The sequence below is a fragment of the Callorhinchus milii genome, unplaced genomic scaffold (genome assembly GCF_018977255.1).
Source record: "Callorhinchus milii isolate IMCB2004 unplaced genomic scaffold, IMCB_Cmil_1.0 Scaffold14, whole genome shotgun sequence".
Lineage (NCBI taxonomy): Eukaryota > Metazoa > Chordata > Chondrichthyes > Chimaeriformes > Callorhinchidae > Callorhinchus > Callorhinchus milii.
In genome coordinates, this window is record NW_024704755.1 from 17010215 (window position 1) to 17028366 (window position 18152).

Below are 18152 nucleotides of genomic sequence, written 5' to 3' on the forward strand. Positions count from 1 at the left end.
TCTGTGAGAAGTGGGGCAAGGAGGTGGAGCTGGGAGATAAGGAGTGGAGTGGGGATGGGGTCAAGGGAGCAGGTGGTGGGTTTCAGGGACAGGATGAGGTTGGTGACAGAGGGTGGGGAAACGGGTTCGAAGGTGTGTAGGGGAGGATGGGTAGGAGTCGGAGTGTGGGAGGGAAGGGGTGGGGGTTGGGTGGGAGTCGGAGTGTCGGAGGGAAGGGGTGGGGGGTGGTTGGAAGTTGGAGGGTAGTGACCGGGGAACGGATTCCCTTGATTTTGAATTCAAGGAAATCGAGCATCTCCTCGCAGTGAAGGTTGGAGGAGATGACCTGCGCGGGGTGGCGGGGGCGACGGAGGAGTCGGGATGTGGTAGAGAACAGAAGCCTGGTGTCGTTCTTCTCCTCCAGGATTATCCTGGAGTAGAAGGACGACTTGGCCGAGGCTAGAGTGGAGCGGTAGATTTTGAGGAGGTCCAGCCAGATTTGCCGGTGGACCGTTAGGCCAGATTTGAGGCAGGTGTGTTCAATGGCCCACACCTGGCTCTTCAGTGAGCGGAGGTGGGTGGTGAATCAGGGGGAGGAGCGAGAATAAGAGACAGTACGGGAGGTGATGGGAGCAAGAGTGTCGAGGAGGAGAGGGTGTTGTGGAGGAGGGTGAGAGCAGAAGAGGAGTCAGTGAGGGATGAAGGCCAGAGGGAGAGGAGCTCAGAGGACTCCAAGGCAGCGGTTAGGGATTGTGGGGGTAACTTCTTCCAGGGGCAGTAGAAGATAGTGGTGGGTCTGGTGGAGGTAGAGAGGGGGATGGACGTGGTGAAGGAGATGAAGTGGTGATCTGAGATGGCCTTATGGTGACATCTGAGACACTGAGGCCCCGGGTGATCACCAAATCGAGTGGGTGGCCATGAACGTGAGTGGCGGAGTTGATGTGGAGGGAGAGGTTGAGCGAGGAGAGGAGGGAGGAGAAGTCCGAGGAGATGGAGCAGGAGGGGGTGAAATGCAGGTTGATGTCGCCCAGGATGATGAGGCGATCAGAGCAGAGGCAAAGAGATATAAGTAGGGTAGAAATATCGGAGATGAAGGTGGGAGAGGTTTTAGGGGGCCGGTAGAGGAGGAGGATTTTGAGTGAGAGATGGAAGGGGTGGGAGAGGGTGAGGTGCTCAAAAGAGGGGAAAGAGCCAGAGGAGTAGGGGGATAGGGCAAGTGGTGTCCTTGAGATAAGGGCTCCACCACCGCCACGGCGGTTGGGACGAGGGATGTGGTGGGATATGTAGCCGGGTGGTGTGGCCTCCGTGAGGGGGAAGATGTTGCTTGGGGTGAGCCAGATTTCAGAGGGGCTGCAGAGGGACTGCACGGGCACACACGGGGGGATTGGGGGGAAGGGGTGAGTTACAAAGCAAACAGTTGCCAGTATTCTTAAAGGAGGTTTTAATAATAATAATATATAATTTAAGGAGGGCCTTTTGATTTCTAGGAATAGATCTCGGCCCATTAGTCGGCTGGTACAATCATTTGTGCCTCCCGCACAAAAATGTATTTCTTCCGAGAGGATCTGGATAATCATCTTTTTCTTTTTCTTACAGTTACAATCTTTTTCTTACAGTTCTTTGGGTGAAGTTTTTCCTTTTCTAATGCTATCTTTATGCAATATAAATAAAGTCTTGTGACGTATAAATTCCATGTGGATACGCAATGCAAATATTTGGGAATTGGACTATTGAACCCTTCTTCCAGGGAATGCCTCAATTTGATGTTTTAACTGCACTGGTGTAAAGGATTTATTGCGCTGTTAAGCACTCTTGAAATTTATGAGCCATTGTAAATACCACCCAAATATGTCATAGGGCTCACTCAGTAAGTACCTAATTAGTCTGTAAAATAAATAAACAAATAAATTATTGCCAGGTAGAATCTTGCCTTCTGCCCCCAACTTTGGCTTGGTGCCTGCCTTGGGTCTTTCTCTCTCTAGCTCAGGCCTCAAGATTCACCAAATTGGTCTTTCTTCGGTCTCAGCTCTTGCTCTGACTTTTGAAAGAATTTGAAGGTAGTTTAACGAAGGAGTCTCTGGGCAAATCTGCCAAGACTGTACAAATCCTTTATCACCCTCTGTTATGTTCCATTACTTTCTTTTAGATTTACAGTGTTTAGTATTTTTAAAAAAAATGAAATCATGTAAGTTGCATCATCTCTTTCCTGTGGGTAAATAACATTTGACATTCTGCTGATCTCTTCAGTTGTGTCAGCTGTCTTCAGTTATCTGTTTTCTCCAGAAGTTACCCTGCTGTTGATTTTGATGTTGTCTTGTGCAGTGTTTTTGGCTTTGTGGCCTCAGTGTTGTTCGCAAACAAAACCTTCAACAAAATCTTACATCAGGTCTGTTACATAAATCGCTGACTTATGGTTAGGATTTCTTGCCTTTGTGGTTTGGAAGTCTGCGCCATGACCCGCTCTGCCTTCCCCCACTTCCGCAACATCGCCCGGCTCCGACAGGGAGGGCCGCTGAAACCCTCCTACACGGCTTCATTACATCAATAATAATAATCCTTGCATTTGATATAGCGCTTTTCACGTTGGGAGGACGTCCCAAAGCGCTTCACAGAACACACTGCAACGTGAATTGACTGTATATTTGTGGGCGAACGCGGCAGCCAATTGCGCACAGCAATGTCCCACAAACAGTCGTAGATTGAAAATGACCAATTTTTTTTTTTTTTGGTTTTGGAGGGATTATTATTAGGCTCTGTGTGGAGTAAGGAAACTTGCCCAAGGTTTCGCCCTCTGCCTGGAATTGAACTCAGGTCTCTCACTTGCAAAGCGAGTGCTCTAACCACTGAGCTACAGGACTCCAATCAAGGCTCGACTATGCAAACTTACTGCTTGTCGGCCTACCCAACTCCTCCCTCCACAGGCTGCAGATCATCCAGAACTTTGCAGCCCGTGTCCTCTCCCGGACCAACCTCCATGACCCTATCACCTCCATCCCTGCTCAACTCCACTGGCTTCCCATCACACAGAGGATACAGTTCAAGATCCCGGTCCTCACCTTCAAAGCTCTCCACTGTCTTGCCCCCCTACATGTCCGACCTCCGAAGCCCTACCACCCTGTTTGCTCCCTCTGCTCAGTGGGCTCCAGCCTGCTTGACGTCCCCCACTATTGGCGGGCGGGCCTTCCGCCACTCTGCATCCACCCTCTGGAATTCCATCTTGCAGTCCCTCCGTCTCGCTCCCTCCCTCGCCACCTTCAAGACCCACCTCAAGAACCTCATCTTCGACCGTGCTTTCGATCTCCCTGCTCTCCCCCCCCCCCCCCCCCCCCCCCGCCCTCCACTCTTCCCCACCCGGACCCTCAGCTCAGGTCCGCAACTCTGTCCAGCGCCTTGGGACATCCTCCCAACGTGAAAGGCGCTTTACAAGTGTAATTTTGTTGTTGTTAGTTATGTGTTGAGGGAGATATGGACAGAATGCTTGAAATTTCGCCAACAGTCGATTACAGTATATTCTGTGAAGCGCTTTGAGACATGTAGGGGACATGAGAAGCGCTATATCAAATACAAGGATTATTTTTATTTTTCATTATAGTGTTTCACTCAGGAGCATGTTCCAGAGGTTCCTGCAATATTGGCACTTTATTAAAAATAGAGTACTAATGAAATGTTTGCTTCTGAAGTGCAGGATGAACAGGCAGTTAAACCCTGAGGAAACCACTTTAAGATGTCTTGAAATTGGGTGATAAGTACTTGTGGATGTCATGCTGTAACTCTGCCCCGAAATTCTGGAACATCACCCTATCTTCCTCATCTTCAAGTGGCGCCTGAAAACCTTCCTTTTGAATGGTCACTTCCCTCTTCCCCCACCGTCTCAGCGTTGTGCTCCGCCACTCAGGTGCTCCAGGACACTACCCTGCTTGAGGGGTGTGGAGTCCTGTAGCTCAGTGGTTAGAGCACTCGCTTTGCAAGCGAGAGACCTGAGTTCAATTCCAGGCAGAGGGCGAAACCTTGGGCAAGTTTCCTTACTCCACGCAGAGTCTAATAATAATCCCTCCAAAACAAAACAATAATAAATTGGTCACTTTCAATCTACGGCTGTCTGTGGGACTTTGCTGTGCGCAATTGGCTGCCGTGTTCGCCCACAAATATACAGTCAATTCACTTTATAGTGTGTTCTGTGAAGTGCTTTGGGATGTTCTCCCGACGTGAAAAGCGCTATATCAAATGCAAGGATTATTATTATTAAATGCAAGTTGTTGTTCTGATTATATCCAAAGCACAGGAGACCATGACTGAGCCCTGGGATCTATCACTAACACAGATGGTTTCAATGGATGTCAATAGATAGTGCCCCAAGGGCCCTGTTTATAATTCCCCAAAAGTAGAAGTGAAGTTTTGGCTGCCTTTACCCCCGTGGGATTCTATGACAGAATACCAGAGGGTTATTGCAGAGACAATTCACCTCCTGTAGCTCTCTTGAACGGAGAGTCACAGAAAGAGATCAATGGTAACTGTGAGCAAATTGTCTCCTGCATTCAACTTCAAAACACGCAGTCACTACACTTTGCAGTATGTTCTGTGAAACACTCTGAAGTGCCCAACCAATGTGAAAGATGTTATATCAAGTGTATTTATTTAGCTCTCAGTGGGACACAATGTAGTGCACTGGAGAGTGTTTTTCTCATTTATGGAAATGTAGGATTGTATCCTGATGGTTTGGAAGTGTAAGGGTTAATATAAATTTGTGGCCCTGCGGTAAAGTAAGGACTGACACAAATGTTGTAAAAAAAGGATGTTTATTAATTCAGATTAGTAATAATTAAGTAATTAAAAGACTTACTTACTTACTTACTTACTTACTTACTTACTTACTTACTTACTTACTTACTTACTTACTTACTTACTTACTTACTTACTTACTTACTTACTTACTTACTTACTTACTTACTTACTTACTTACTTACTTACTTACTTACTTCATAATGCATAGTTCATATGTTAACGATTTAATTGACCTAACCAAATGTTGCTGAAGAGATGAAGTAGAAATGCCCAATATGATGTCCATTTTTAATCCATATATATTATGTGCTCCCCATCATATGAGATTGATCATATTTCTCAAATATATTATATATATACACACACATCCAAAGGTATCCAAATATTGTTGTACGTTTCTCAGTTCGATCACTCAAAAATATCCAGGTATTATTGTATGTTCAATTTGATCACTCGAAAGTATCCAGGTATCATGGCACGTCCAATTCTGTTAATGGCACTTCTAATTCAATCCCTCTCCTTCAATTCTTCTGATTCTCTTCTGAATTGATCTCCGTTTATACAGTTCGTTAGGTGACCTTTCACCTACTGTCTTGCAATATGGTTCCTTTGTAAAAAAAATACAAAATAACTCTCTCCAGCTGCAGACCATTTTTCCATGAGAAAATCACCGATAAGGAATGAAAACAGTTTGTTGTTTATAAAGTCTTTTGTTTCTTCTGTGAAGCTAGTCACAACCAGCTCCCCATCATATGAGATTGATCATATATCTCAAATATATAGACATTGCAAATATAATTTGAGATATTATTTAACACATTAATTACAGAATCTTACAGAGGCATTGGTATGGATCACTGAGAATCCAGAAGGCCTCTCAAACTAGACTCCAAGGCTGCACTCTCCACCTCTCAAAGCCATCAGGAACCTCGGGGTTCTGTTCGACCCTGAGCTGTCCTTTCTTCCTCATATCCGCGCCACAACTGGCACTGCCTTCCATCACCTCCGGAACATCGCCAGACTACGGCACTACCTCACCCCTCACGCGGCTGAAACTCTGGTCCACGCCTTTGTCACCTCAAGGCTGGAATATGGGAACTCTCTCCTCGTCGGCCTTCCCGGCCCTCCCTCCACACTGCAGGTCATCCAGAACTCTGCAGCTCGTGTACTGTCCCGCAGCACATCACTCCCGCCCTCGCCCTCGCCCTCGCTCGCCTCCACTGGCTCCCCATCCCCCAGAAGATCGAATTCAAGATCCTCATCCTCACCTACAAGGCCATTCACGGCCTTGCTCCCTCCTACCTCTCCGACCTACTATCCCCTACTTACCTGCCCGTACCCTCCGTTCCTCTGGCTCCGGTCTGCTCCACGTCCCCCGCCCCAACCGCCCTACCATCGGTGGTCGGGCCTTCAGCCTCTCAGCCCCGAGGCTCTGGAACTCTATCCCCCAGTGCCTTCGCCGCCTTCTCCCTTTCCTCCTTCAAGGCCGGTCTCAAAACCTTTCTCTTTGACCGAGCCTTCAGCTCCCCTCTGACTCTCTACCCCCTCCTCACCCTGACCATTTTCGCCCTGCTCGGGTCCTGACCCAACTGTCCAGCGCCTTTGCACGTCCTCCCGACGTGAAAGGCGCTCTATAAATGAAATCTTGTTGTTGTTGTTGTTGCTTTGGGTTTTCTGTTTTCAAGGAACTGTTAATAATAATAATAATCCTTGCATTTGGTATAGCGCTTTTCACGTCGGGAGGACGTCCCAAAGCGCTTCACAGAACACACTGTAAAGTGAATTGACTGTATATTTGTGGGCGAACGCGGCAGCCAATTGCGCACAGCAATGTCCCACAAACAGTCGTTAGATTGAAAATGAACAATTTATTATTGTTTTTGGGTTTTGGAGGGATTATTATTAGGCTCTGTGTGGAGTAAGGAAACTTGCCCAAGGTTTCGCCCTGCCTGTTGTGCTGATGTTAGTATTACCGAGGATCTATTGGAGATTGGCATCAGGACCTGTACAGAGTGGTGGAACCAGGAGCTGACCCAGTCATAGTAGCTGCAATACTTATTGAACTAAGCCTTTTTCATCTTCACCAGACCGTTTGAAAACCATTATCCATTATCTTTCACAGCACACTGTTGAGCTGAGTCAAATCAAGACTTCCAGGGTGAATACCAGTGGCTGCCAGTCCATTTATCAAGCCATTTTCCCGTCATACTTCCCATTTGCTTCTCCCTTGACACTTATATCTCATGTGAGACCTTTATAATTTGACATTAATTGGTCTTTGCTGATGGATGAGTGGATTGATCAGCCACAAGTTGTTGGTGATCTCCTCCTCTTATCACTGCTTCCATTATAGTTATGATGTCTATTAAGATCACATTTTACTCCATTATGAAACGATAGTGATTGAATGACACTAACAGTCACCTCTGGGAAATAGGTTTCAATCCAGCTAAACCTGATAGGATGGAGAGTGGTTAGAGCACTCGCCTCGCAAGCGTGAGGACCCGGGTTCGATTCCCGAGCAGGGTGAATGAAGCCTTAGGCAAGTTTCCTTACTCCACACGCCTGTTTACCTATAATAATAATAATAATAATAATAATAATATCCTTGCATTTGATATAGCGCTTTTCACGTCGGGAGGACGTCCCAAAGCGCTTCACAGAACACACTGTAAAGTGAATTGACTGTATATTTGTGGGCGAACGCGGCAGCCAATTGCGCACAGCAATGTCCCACAAACAGTCGTAGATTGAAAATGACCAATTTATTATTGTTTTTGGTTTTGGAGGGATTATTATTAGGCGTGTGGAGTAAGGAAACTTGCCCAAGGTTTCGCCCTCTGCCTGGGATTGAACTCAGGTCTCTCACTTGCAAAGCGAGTGCTCTAACCACTGAGCTACAGGACTCCGAAAATCTAAATCCTGTCCTCACTGGCTGTTCTTGCAACATGCAGCTCCAGAGCCAGCTGGTTTCACATAGCAATCAACAGAGCTAGCAAACTAGTCACTTCCTGTTTTGGTGATCAACTAATTTGATAGTTTAAGCACTGTGTATAAAGCATCTGGATATTAGCCCGAATGAAAGTTGGGTAAAATTAGTTAAAATGTAAAATGTACTGCATTCATGGTATGATTCAATTGGTTTGTGAATTAAATGAGGCGAGATGGACAAAAACTATAAATAAATACCTAGCAGTAAGTAGGAATCTGCTTGTTAGTCGATTGGGGGATCACTTTCTGGGAGTAATAATCCCTCAAAAAAAAAGGTCACTCAATCCATAACTGCTTGTGGGACACTGCTGTGCACAATTGGCTACCACGTTTCACTCACAAAATACAGTCAATTCACTTTAAAATATACTCTGTGGTGCTTTGACTTATTATCATCCTGTTGGTTGGCGTCAGAAGTCCATAAGAAATGAATCTAGGTTCATCTCAACTCATTTCCAAGTGGGTGGAGGCTCATGTCCTTACCATCTGCTGCAGTGCTCTCTATTTTGTGTGAAAATTTGGGGGTGTACTGGGTACAAAAGACGCATTTGTGAATCCTTTAAGACAATTTCAAAATAAGTGCTCTGAGAATGCAAATTAATCCTTTAAATGGAAACCTTCACATTTCCCCAATGCCATGTGACTGCTGTGGAGTAACCAGAGCCTGATTTGAAACTCAAGGATCTCTTGATCCTGAAGAACTTACCAGTCCTACTGTTAAATTGTGGAACAGCAGTAGAAGTCAAAGGAGCAGTTGAAAAATAACAGTTCACTGTCTGGTGATAGCCTCTTGCCTAATCCAATCCTTTGGCTGAGTCCCAAGAAAGCCAATTCTATAGCTGTTATAGGAGCCTTTGGGTCTGAAGATGGCTATAAAGGTCCTAAAGGGGGTCAATGATCTGATGATCTTTGTACATCTTGAATTTCCTCATCTGGAGCCTGTGGTACCCACCCTCCCACACCTGCAGACCTCACAACTTCTCTTCAGTTCTTCCAGCACCTCAGCCAAACGGCCATTGCTCTTGTGAACCTTGGACGTGAGTGTTGGCAGGCTGTTGACAGTGAAGTACACAGCTAAATCCTGTCCTCACTGGCTGTTCTTGCAACATGCAGCTCCAGAGCCAGCTGGTTTCACATAGCAATCAACAGAGCTAGCAAACTAGTCACTTCCTGTTTTGGTGATCAACTAATTTGATAGTTTAAGCACTGTGTATAAAGCATCTGGATATTAGCCCGAATGAAAGTTGGGTAAAATTAGTTAAAATGTAAAATGTACTGCATTCATGGTATGATTCAATTGGTTTGTGAATTAAATGAGGCGAGATGGACAAAAACTATAAATAAATGGCTTTGTGTTTAGCATTGTGTCAAGCTGGGAACCAGTCCAGCAAAGTATGATTTACACAAGACTGTGAAAACCTGCCATTAACTCTGAATAATGCCTTGCCTTGTGTGTCCATTGCTGTAAAGTTTTCCTAATTTACTTGAGCAAATAAGGTAAACCACTTCACTATTAACTGTAGGATAAAGAGAGAGAAATGCTGAGGGTTAAGCAGTGAAGTAAACCTAGAGTTCAGATTGTGAGTGCATTGTCACCCTCCCCTATAGGGCACTCACTATAACATGTTGGAAGATGATTAGTATTGTAAGGTGCTACACTTCAGTAGTAATTGTAGTCACAGCACAGAGCAGGGAATGAACGCGGTACGTTTGGGTTGGTGGAACTCAGGAGCACCAGTTGAGCCATCAGCGCTTACACTTTTACATTACATTCCGTGTACAGCAGCAATCTCACAATCAGTAACAGCAGCTGCTGAAACAAAGCTGTGTATACGTCACCTCTCCAGTGCCAGTTCTAGTTCACACTGTAACTGATGGCAACAACAATGTGTCTCTGAATCGTCAGCACCCCTGAGTTTCGCTTGGATTCTGATCTGATATTTTGCCCACAAAATACAGTCACTTTACATTATATTCAGTGAAGCACTTTGAGATGTCTCAATGATGTGATCAGGTGTTATATCAAATGCAAGGATTATTATTGCAGTGGACTGAAAAATGCTGATTATAGAATAATGCTCAATAGTCTTTGTCAGATACAAGGGGACCAGTTTGGAGTGGATGGAGCCTGAAGCAGACCTGGGCATTCTGGCCCACCATAATCACGTGAATTGTGTGATTATAATAATATTGGTGCATTTGTAAAAAGTGATCTGCCAATCGACTAACAACTGGATTCCTACTTACTGCATGTCCACAGCCTGTGGGGTAAGGTAACCTGCCTACAGTCGTGCCTGTAGTATATTCCACACTTTACTCTTTGTGTAAAAAAAATGGACAAACTGGCCAAAGATTAATGAGCTGAATAAATTCAACCACCGATGAAGAAGCTGTTACTTTACACAAGTGAGGCGTATCTCCTGATGCTTACCCTTCAAAATCCCCTTAAGGTAAAAGAGGAACCCAGACTGTAACGATCAACCTGTCCTTTAGAAAACTGACTTCAATCTGCCTTGGCTCCTATATATTGAGCTCCAACTGCCTGATTAGAAATGAGTTATTTCATTCATCAGTTTAACTTTTGATTTGCAATAACATTTATATGATTTAATAGTTACTGTTAGTATAGTTATTGAGCAATAAATCTTAAGTACTCAGACGTAAGATTATGGATTCTGAATTTTTGAAAGTGACCTGAGATTGACAAGTCAGTCAACAGCAAAAAGGATAATTCCTTTATTTTTGGATAGCTTTGTTCTCCCCCATCAATTTTCTTTTTAAAAAGTAATTTAGACGTTATTGCAGCAATCTATCACCTGCTGATTCAACTGGAAGATCCCCAGGACAACTAGGTTAACTATTGTCAACATATTAAAATTTATGAGTTGGTCAGTGAGAAAGGGATTAAAAACCTCTTCATGATACAGCGAATGGAGATTAAACAATTTATACTGAACATTTGGTATTTTCAGGGGTGCCACTTGCTCACACTTTCTGTTATGCATCACAGGGCAAGTTGAAAAGTCTGGATTCCAGTAGCGTGCAGAGGTAGGCTGATCCTGCCTTTTCCACTTCACATGATTATTCCCACTACAAGTGCCAAGTAATTCTCCATTGGCGAATCAGCAACATTCCAGGGATGAAAGATCTCTGGCTGACTGGTAAGGCCTGGAACTGACCTGTCGAAACTCTGGTTGGAAATTCAGTACTGAACTCTCTAGCACTACGTCAACAGTCTGAGTCAAACAAATTGGAGCGCACTGTATACTTGCCTTTAGTAGGAAATCGTTAGTCAGAGTTGGGGTCAGATTCAAGCTGATCAAAAGCTGTGGTTGATGCAGTTTGTTTCGACAACTCTTTCCATTCTTCCCCCATGACACCCAAGTGCCTGAAGTTAAAATTAGACAACAGTGTTTTTATTGTGTGCAGTTTTGGTCTCCTTATTTAAGAAAGGACATACTCGCCGTAGAGGGGGTGCAGCGTAGATTCACTAGGTTGGTTCCTGGGATGAGGGGGTGACCTGTGAGGATAGGTTGAGTAAACTAGGCCTATATTCTCTAGAATATAGAAGAATTAGGGGTGATGTTATAGAAACATATAAGATTCTTATGGGGCTTGACAGGGTAGACAGTGTGAGACTGTTTCCCCTGATAGGAGAAACTATAACTCAGGGTCACAGTCTTAAGATTAAGGGTCAGCCTTTTCGAACACAGTTGAGGAAACACTTCTTCACTCAGAGAGTAATGAATTTATGGAATTCACTACCCCAGAAGGCTGTAGATGCTCAGTCCTTGAACATATTCAAGACTGAGATTGATAGATTTCTAAAGGATAGAGGGATTAAGGGATATGGGAATAATGTGAGCAGATGGAGTTAGGTTAGAAGATCAGCCATGATTTTATTGAATGGCGGGGCAGGCTCGAGGGGCCGAATAGCCTACTGCTCCTAATTCTTATGTGTTTTCAATTTGTTCAACATACATGCAAATACGCACACATTCGGAAGTTTAATTTGGATAAATGTGAAGTGATGCATTTTGTGAGGATGAATGAAGAGAGAAATATAAGCTGATTGGACAATCTTAAAGGGGGTGAAGGAACAGAGAGACCTGAGGGGTCATATAAGTAAATATTTGAAGGTGGCAGGACAGGCAGATAAAGCTGTTAAAAGAGCATATGGGATGCTAGGCTTTATAAATAGGGGAATAGAAGACAAAAGTCAGGAAGGTATGATGAACCTTTATACCCGACTGCCTGTCTGACATCAAGCCCTGGACGAGGGCCAACTTTCTCCAACTCAACATCAGCAAGACTGAGGCCCTCCTGATTGGCTCGCGCCAACGCCTCCGCACCTCAGTCACTGGCAACATCAGCCTCCACGGCTGCACACTCAACCTCACTAAGCCGGTCAGGAACCTGGGGGTCTTGTTTATAATAATAATAATAATAATCCTTGCATTTGGTAAAGCGCTTTTCACGTTGGGAGGATGTCCCAGAGCGCTTCACAGAACACACTGTAAAGTGAATTGACTGTATATTTGTGGGCGAACGCGGCAGCCAATTGCGCACAGCAATGTCCCACAAACAGTCGTAGATTGAAAATGACCAATTTATTATTGCTTTGTTTTGGAGGGATTATTATTAGGCTCTGTGTGGAGTAAGGAAACTTGCCCAAGGTTTCGCCCTCTGCCTTGGAATTGAACTCAGGTCACTCGCTTGCAAAGCGAGTGCTCTAACCACTGAGCTACAGGACTCAGTGGTTAGAGCACCACAAATTTGTCCCTGAACTGTCCTTTCTCCCCCACATCCGCGCCATGACCAGCACTGCCTACCACCACCTCCGCAACATTGCCAGACTCACCCCTCAGGCCCCCAAACCCTCACCCACACATTCATTACATCAAGGCTTGATTACGGGAACTCCCTCCTCATCGGCCTTCCCAACTCTTTCCTCCACAAGCTGCAGATCATCCAAACCTCTTCAGCTCGTGTACTCTCATGCACCAAGCTTCGTGACCCCATCACTCCCACCCTCACCCGACCCCATCACTCCCACCCTCGCCTGACCCCACTGGCTACCTATCCCCCAGAGGATCGAGTTCAAGATCTTCGTCCCCACCTTCAAGGCCATCCATGGCCTTGCCCCCTCCTACCTCTGATCTGCTGACTCCCTACCAACCTGCCCACTCCCTCCGTTCAGCTCCGGCTGCTCCATGTCTCCCGTCCGACCCCACCCTACCATCAGTGGCCGGGCTTTCAGCCTCTCTGCCCCCACACTCTGGAACTCCATTCCACGGTCCCTTCGCATCGCTTCCTCCCTCGCCTCCTTCAAGATCGGTCTCAAGACCTTTCTCTCCAACCGTGCCTTTGGTCTCCTTCCCACCTCTTGGCCTTCCCTCACCCCTCCCCCATGCTCGGGCCCCGACACCTGACTGTTCAGCACTTTGGGACGTGCTCCTGACATGAAAGCCGCTCTATAAATGTCATTTTGTTGTTGTTGTTGGATATAAAACACCGGTTAGGCCTCAGCGAGAGACTGTGTTCAGTTCTGGGCCCCATATCTTAGGAAGGATCTCAAGGTATTGGAGAGGGAGCAAAGGAGATTGACCAGGAAGGTACTAGATATCAGGGACTTCAGTTATCAGGAGAGGTAGAGAAGTGAGGATTATTCTCCTTGGAGCAGAGAAGGTTAAGAGGAGACTTAACGGAAGTTTTCAAATGATGAGGGGATTCGATAGGGTGAACAGGAGAAACTATTCCCACTGGCGGTGGGTCGGTAACCCGAGGGCACCGATTTAAAATAGATGTTAAAAGAAACAGAGGGGAGGGGAGGAGAGATGTTTTCACACAGAGAGTTGTTGGAATCTGGAATACATTGCCTGAAAGGCCGGTGGGAACCGATTCAATAACAGCTTTTAAGAGAGAAGTAGATAATTATTTGGCGAGGACAAGTTTGCAGAGCTATGGGGAGAGAGCAGGGAGTGGGGTTGATCAGGGCTATGGGGAGAGAGCGGGGAGTGGGGTTGATCAGGGCTACGGGGAGAGAGCGGGGGTTGATCAGGGCTGTGGGGAGAGAGCGGGGGAGTGGGGTTGATCAGGGCTATGGGGAGAGCGGGGGAGTGGCGTTGATCAGGGTTATGGGGAGAAAGCGGGGGAGTGGGATTGATTTGGACAGCTCTTTGAAAAGAGCCGGCACAGACACGATGGGCCGAATGGCTTCCTTCTGTGCTGTATAATTCTATGGTTCTTTGCAAACACCGTCACAAATATGCATGTAAATACACACACACACTTGCAAACACAAACGTTCATGCTTGACTGGATTGCTCTACCTCCACAAAAGCTTCTTTGTGTAAGCCTGCCTATGTGAAGGATTGAAGTCATCTCCACAAGGTCAACCTGTATTTTGGGTTCAATTGCTGCTGTTGATCTTATATCGGGAATAGAACTTTCATCTTGCCTGGTGTTCATTGAATAAAGATTATGCAAAACTGATGTCACTCCAAAAAAATAAACTGAAAAACATTAGAATTCTATTGAAAGCAGAGGGTTAGGGGAGAAACTGAATATTCTGAAACTTTCAACTGCAATGGATAAAAGCTCTGTTCATTAACAGTTAGCATCTTTTTACAAACCTACCATACTTTAGGGGGCGTGGGGTGGGCTGAGCTGGCTCCAATGTGCAACAGAATGTCGAAATCGAGTCAACCCACTATCGCAGTCTCTAGTCCGGTCCCTGAGCCAGGCGGGTCCAGGGCACGACTAATGGCAGCACAGCCAGCATTCCTTTTGGCAGGGATGGGCAGATGGGGGCTGGGATTCTTCCCATTGAGTTTGTGTTGACTCTGCAAGTCAAATCCCTAATTGGTAGGGTGGTCCTAGTCAGACAGTGCTCTTAATGACAGGCTATGCAGTTTTTGCTGGTTAATGAACAGCAGTATGTCAACACACTCTGGTGTACCCAAGCCTTGGCTCTTGCCAACCTGCGCCTTTCCAGAATTATGTAATCTCCCTCCTGGAAGAGAGTCACATTCTATTCCAGATACAGAGAGATTTCCACATGTGGGTGGGTGGCATGCATATGTGGAATCTGAGTCTAGTTTGATATGCTTAAAGTAAAGTGATGGAATCACACTGATAAAAGGAAAATTGCAAACAACCGTATTTGTCATTTGAACCACTAGCACTATTGTAGATTCATCAATTGAAATGAAAGGTCTGTCCAAGCAATGCTATGGATAATGAATTAAGAATACTGGGTAAACTACTGTTCAAGCTCCTTAGAAGTGATTCCTCATGCTCTTTTAAACTCTTTCTCAGACATGTACTCCCATTTTGTGTGTCTCTATGGTCTTTTTGTCCCATTCACTCAATTGCACTCAATTGTGTTTGCCAGGAACATGCAATGGAATATAACAACTTTGATCGTCATGGCCTTGACATCCGACCTCTGTCTCTCACGGACAAGGCTATCTCTATTTTATTCTACTATCCCTCTGCTACCATGTCCTCCCTTTCCTCCTGGTGTGACACGTAACCCATGACCGCTTTCAAACCCCTCCCCCCCCCCACCCCCCCACCCCCGGCCATGCTGTCTATTCCTCTGGCTGTTTCTCCTCCTTTGAGCACCGCACCCTATACCATCCCTCATCTCTCCCTGAAAATCCTCCTAGTTTACTACGCCCCAAACCTCTGTCTCTTTCGTCACTGATATCTCCTCCTCTCATCCCTGTCCCTCTGCACTGAACACCTGCTCATAATGGGTGATTTCAACCTCCACCTAAACTCTCTTTGCACGACCTCCTCGAATTTCACTGCCCTCCTCTTTCCCTAAACCTCATCCTCCACATCAACTCACCGACCTACAGCCATGGCTACCCCCTTAACCTCACCACCTGTTACCTTGAACCCCTCCCCACCCCACCCAGCTACTAGTCACTCAACTCCCCCTTCTCTCCCCCTGCTGACAGACATGGTCAACCAGTTTCTCTCCTCAGGCTCCCCCTGAAAACCATTGTCATCACAACCCTCCTCAAAAAACCCACTCTCGATCCCTCTAATCTCTCACACTACTGTCCCATCTCCAACCTCCCCTTCCTTGCCAAAATCCTGGAACACATTGTTGCAGGTCAACTTCAGTCACACCTCTCCCTTCGACTCCCTCCTCGAGCCCCTGCAGTCTGGTTTTCACCCTGACTGCCCATAGCACAGAGACATTGCTTGTCAAAGTCGCAAACGCTGTCCTCTCTATCTGTGACTAGGGCTCCCTTTGGCTCCTCCTGGATCTCTGCTGTGTTCGACACAGTCGATCACACCATCCTCCATCGGCTCTCCTCCCTCATTTACCTTAGTGGGACCGCACTCACATGGTTTGAGTCCTACTTAACTGAGTCCTACGATGTCCATTTCATGTCAGCAAACCTATCTACTATCGACACACAAATCTACTTTGCCTCCTCCAGTATTGACTCCAACTCCGCCGATATCCTATCAGCTTGTCTGGAAGACATCAAGGCCTGGATGAATGTAAACTTCCTGCAGCTGAATATGGACAAGACGGAAGCCATACTCCTTGGCTCCTGTCAGCGTCTTCACTCCTGTGGATCTAAAATCCTCAACCTCTCTGGGCTCCCCCTCACACTCACCGAACCAGTGCGTAATCTAGGCGTCTGGTTTGACCCCAGCTGTCCTTCCTCCCCCACATCTGGTCCCTGACCAGGACCGCCTTCTTCCACCTCCGCCATGTTGCCCTCCTCCAGCTGTACCTTACCCCAAATGCAGCCGAAACCCTCGCGCGTGTTTGTCACCTCCCGCCTGGATTACTCCAACGCACTCCTCGCCGGTCTCCCCAGCTCCACCATTCAAAAGATCAGCACAATCAGAACTCTGCCGCCCACATACTGACCCGGACCTAACTCCGTACCCACATCTCACCTGTTCTGGCCCAGGCTCCCCAAAGCTGAATGGATCAACTTCAAGGTCCTCACACTCGTGTTCAAATCCATTCACTCTCTGGCACCTCCCTACCTCTCCGACCTCCTCACTCCCCAATCCACCACCTCCGGTGCCTCCGCTCGACTGGCACCGGCATCCTGCCCGTCCCTCGCATCCCACCATCGAAGGTCGTGCGTTCAGCCACTATGCCCCAAAACTCTGGAACGCTCTCCCTCAATCCTCCGCCTTGTCCCCTCTCTCCCTTCTTTCAAGTTCCGCCTGAAAACTTTCCTGCTTGACTGTGCGTCCCCCCTTCCCCTGGCTCGGAGTCGAGCTCTGCCACTATTAAGCCTTCTGAGACTACCCTGCGCGGAGGGCGCTAAATAAGTGCAAGTTGTTGTTCTAATCAAATGGATGCAATTTAATCAAAATGTGAAGTGGAATAATAATTCTTGCATCTGATATAGCTGCTGTACCATTTTCATTTTTCAAAACAGGTCACAGAGTTTTCTGTAAAGTGAGTGATCCGGGTATCACAATTTGAACCATCCTCACAAAATATGCAACAATACCTTTTTAAAATGCTTTTTTCTGTGACTTGGTAGTTGCAAACATATCAACAATATGATCAAAAATCATGCGCAATAGACCGGATTGCGAATGCATTCACTATCCTGAATCATTGTAGATCTGAGTGAGTATTTTGATGAGATTCATCTTTGAAATCAAGCGCTCATCTTTACAGGCTGGTAGTGTTAAGCACATACAAAGAGCAACTACCACATTTAGTAATACAAACCTAACCCAGGTAAACAAATAGATGAGGTGTGTGCATTGAATTACACAATGCAGTAAAACCGCTCAGGGCATGCTCCTTGCTGAATTGCACTGTATGCCTGTAAAGGTGCAATCAATTTAATAATTTAGTTTGTGGAGTCCTGTAGCTCAGTGGTTAGAGCACTCGCTTTGCAAGCGAGAGACCTGAGTTCAATTCCAGGCAGAGGGCGAAACCTTGGGCAAGTTTCCTTACTCCACACACCTAATAATAATCCCTCCAAAAACAAAAAGAATAATAAATTGGTCATTTTCAAATTACGACTGTTTGTGGGACATTGCTGTGTGCAATTGGCTGCCGCGTTTGCCCACAAATATACAGTCAATTCACTTTACAGTGTGTTCTGTGAAGCGCTTTGGGATGTCCTCCCGATGTGAAAAGCGCTATATCAAATGCAAGGATTATTATTTATATGTAAACCAAGACAGTGAATGTTCACAAGCTATTCAACCAAACCTGATACAGTCCTTACTCTAGTCTCGGCAGGAGCACCTTCAAGTAGAGAGCACTACATAAGCAGGAACATGGCCCTTGATCACCACATTCTTTGTTCTTATCTAACGCAGAGGTAAATGGTAATGCTGCAAATTCCTGAGACTGTGTAATAATAATAATTATTAATTATCTAATA

At 46.0% G+C, this 18152-nt stretch overlaps 1 protein-coding gene across 4 annotated transcripts in view; it reads left to right on the forward strand.

Moving 5' to 3' along the window:
* st3gal2 (ST3 beta-galactoside alpha-2,3-sialyltransferase 2) overlaps positions 1-18152 on the forward strand; it is a 116217-nt gene that overhangs the window by 20019 nt on the left and 78046 nt on the right. Inside the window, exon 1 of one of the 4 annotated variants that reach the window (XM_042340548.1) lies at positions 10823-10913. The exons of the other annotated variants lie outside the window; for them this stretch is intronic. The gene's annotated coding sequence lies outside the window, so the exon portion shown is untranslated. Of the gene's footprint in view, positions 1-10822; positions 10914-18152 lie in introns of those variants that run through there. 4 annotated transcript variants of the gene reach the window in all.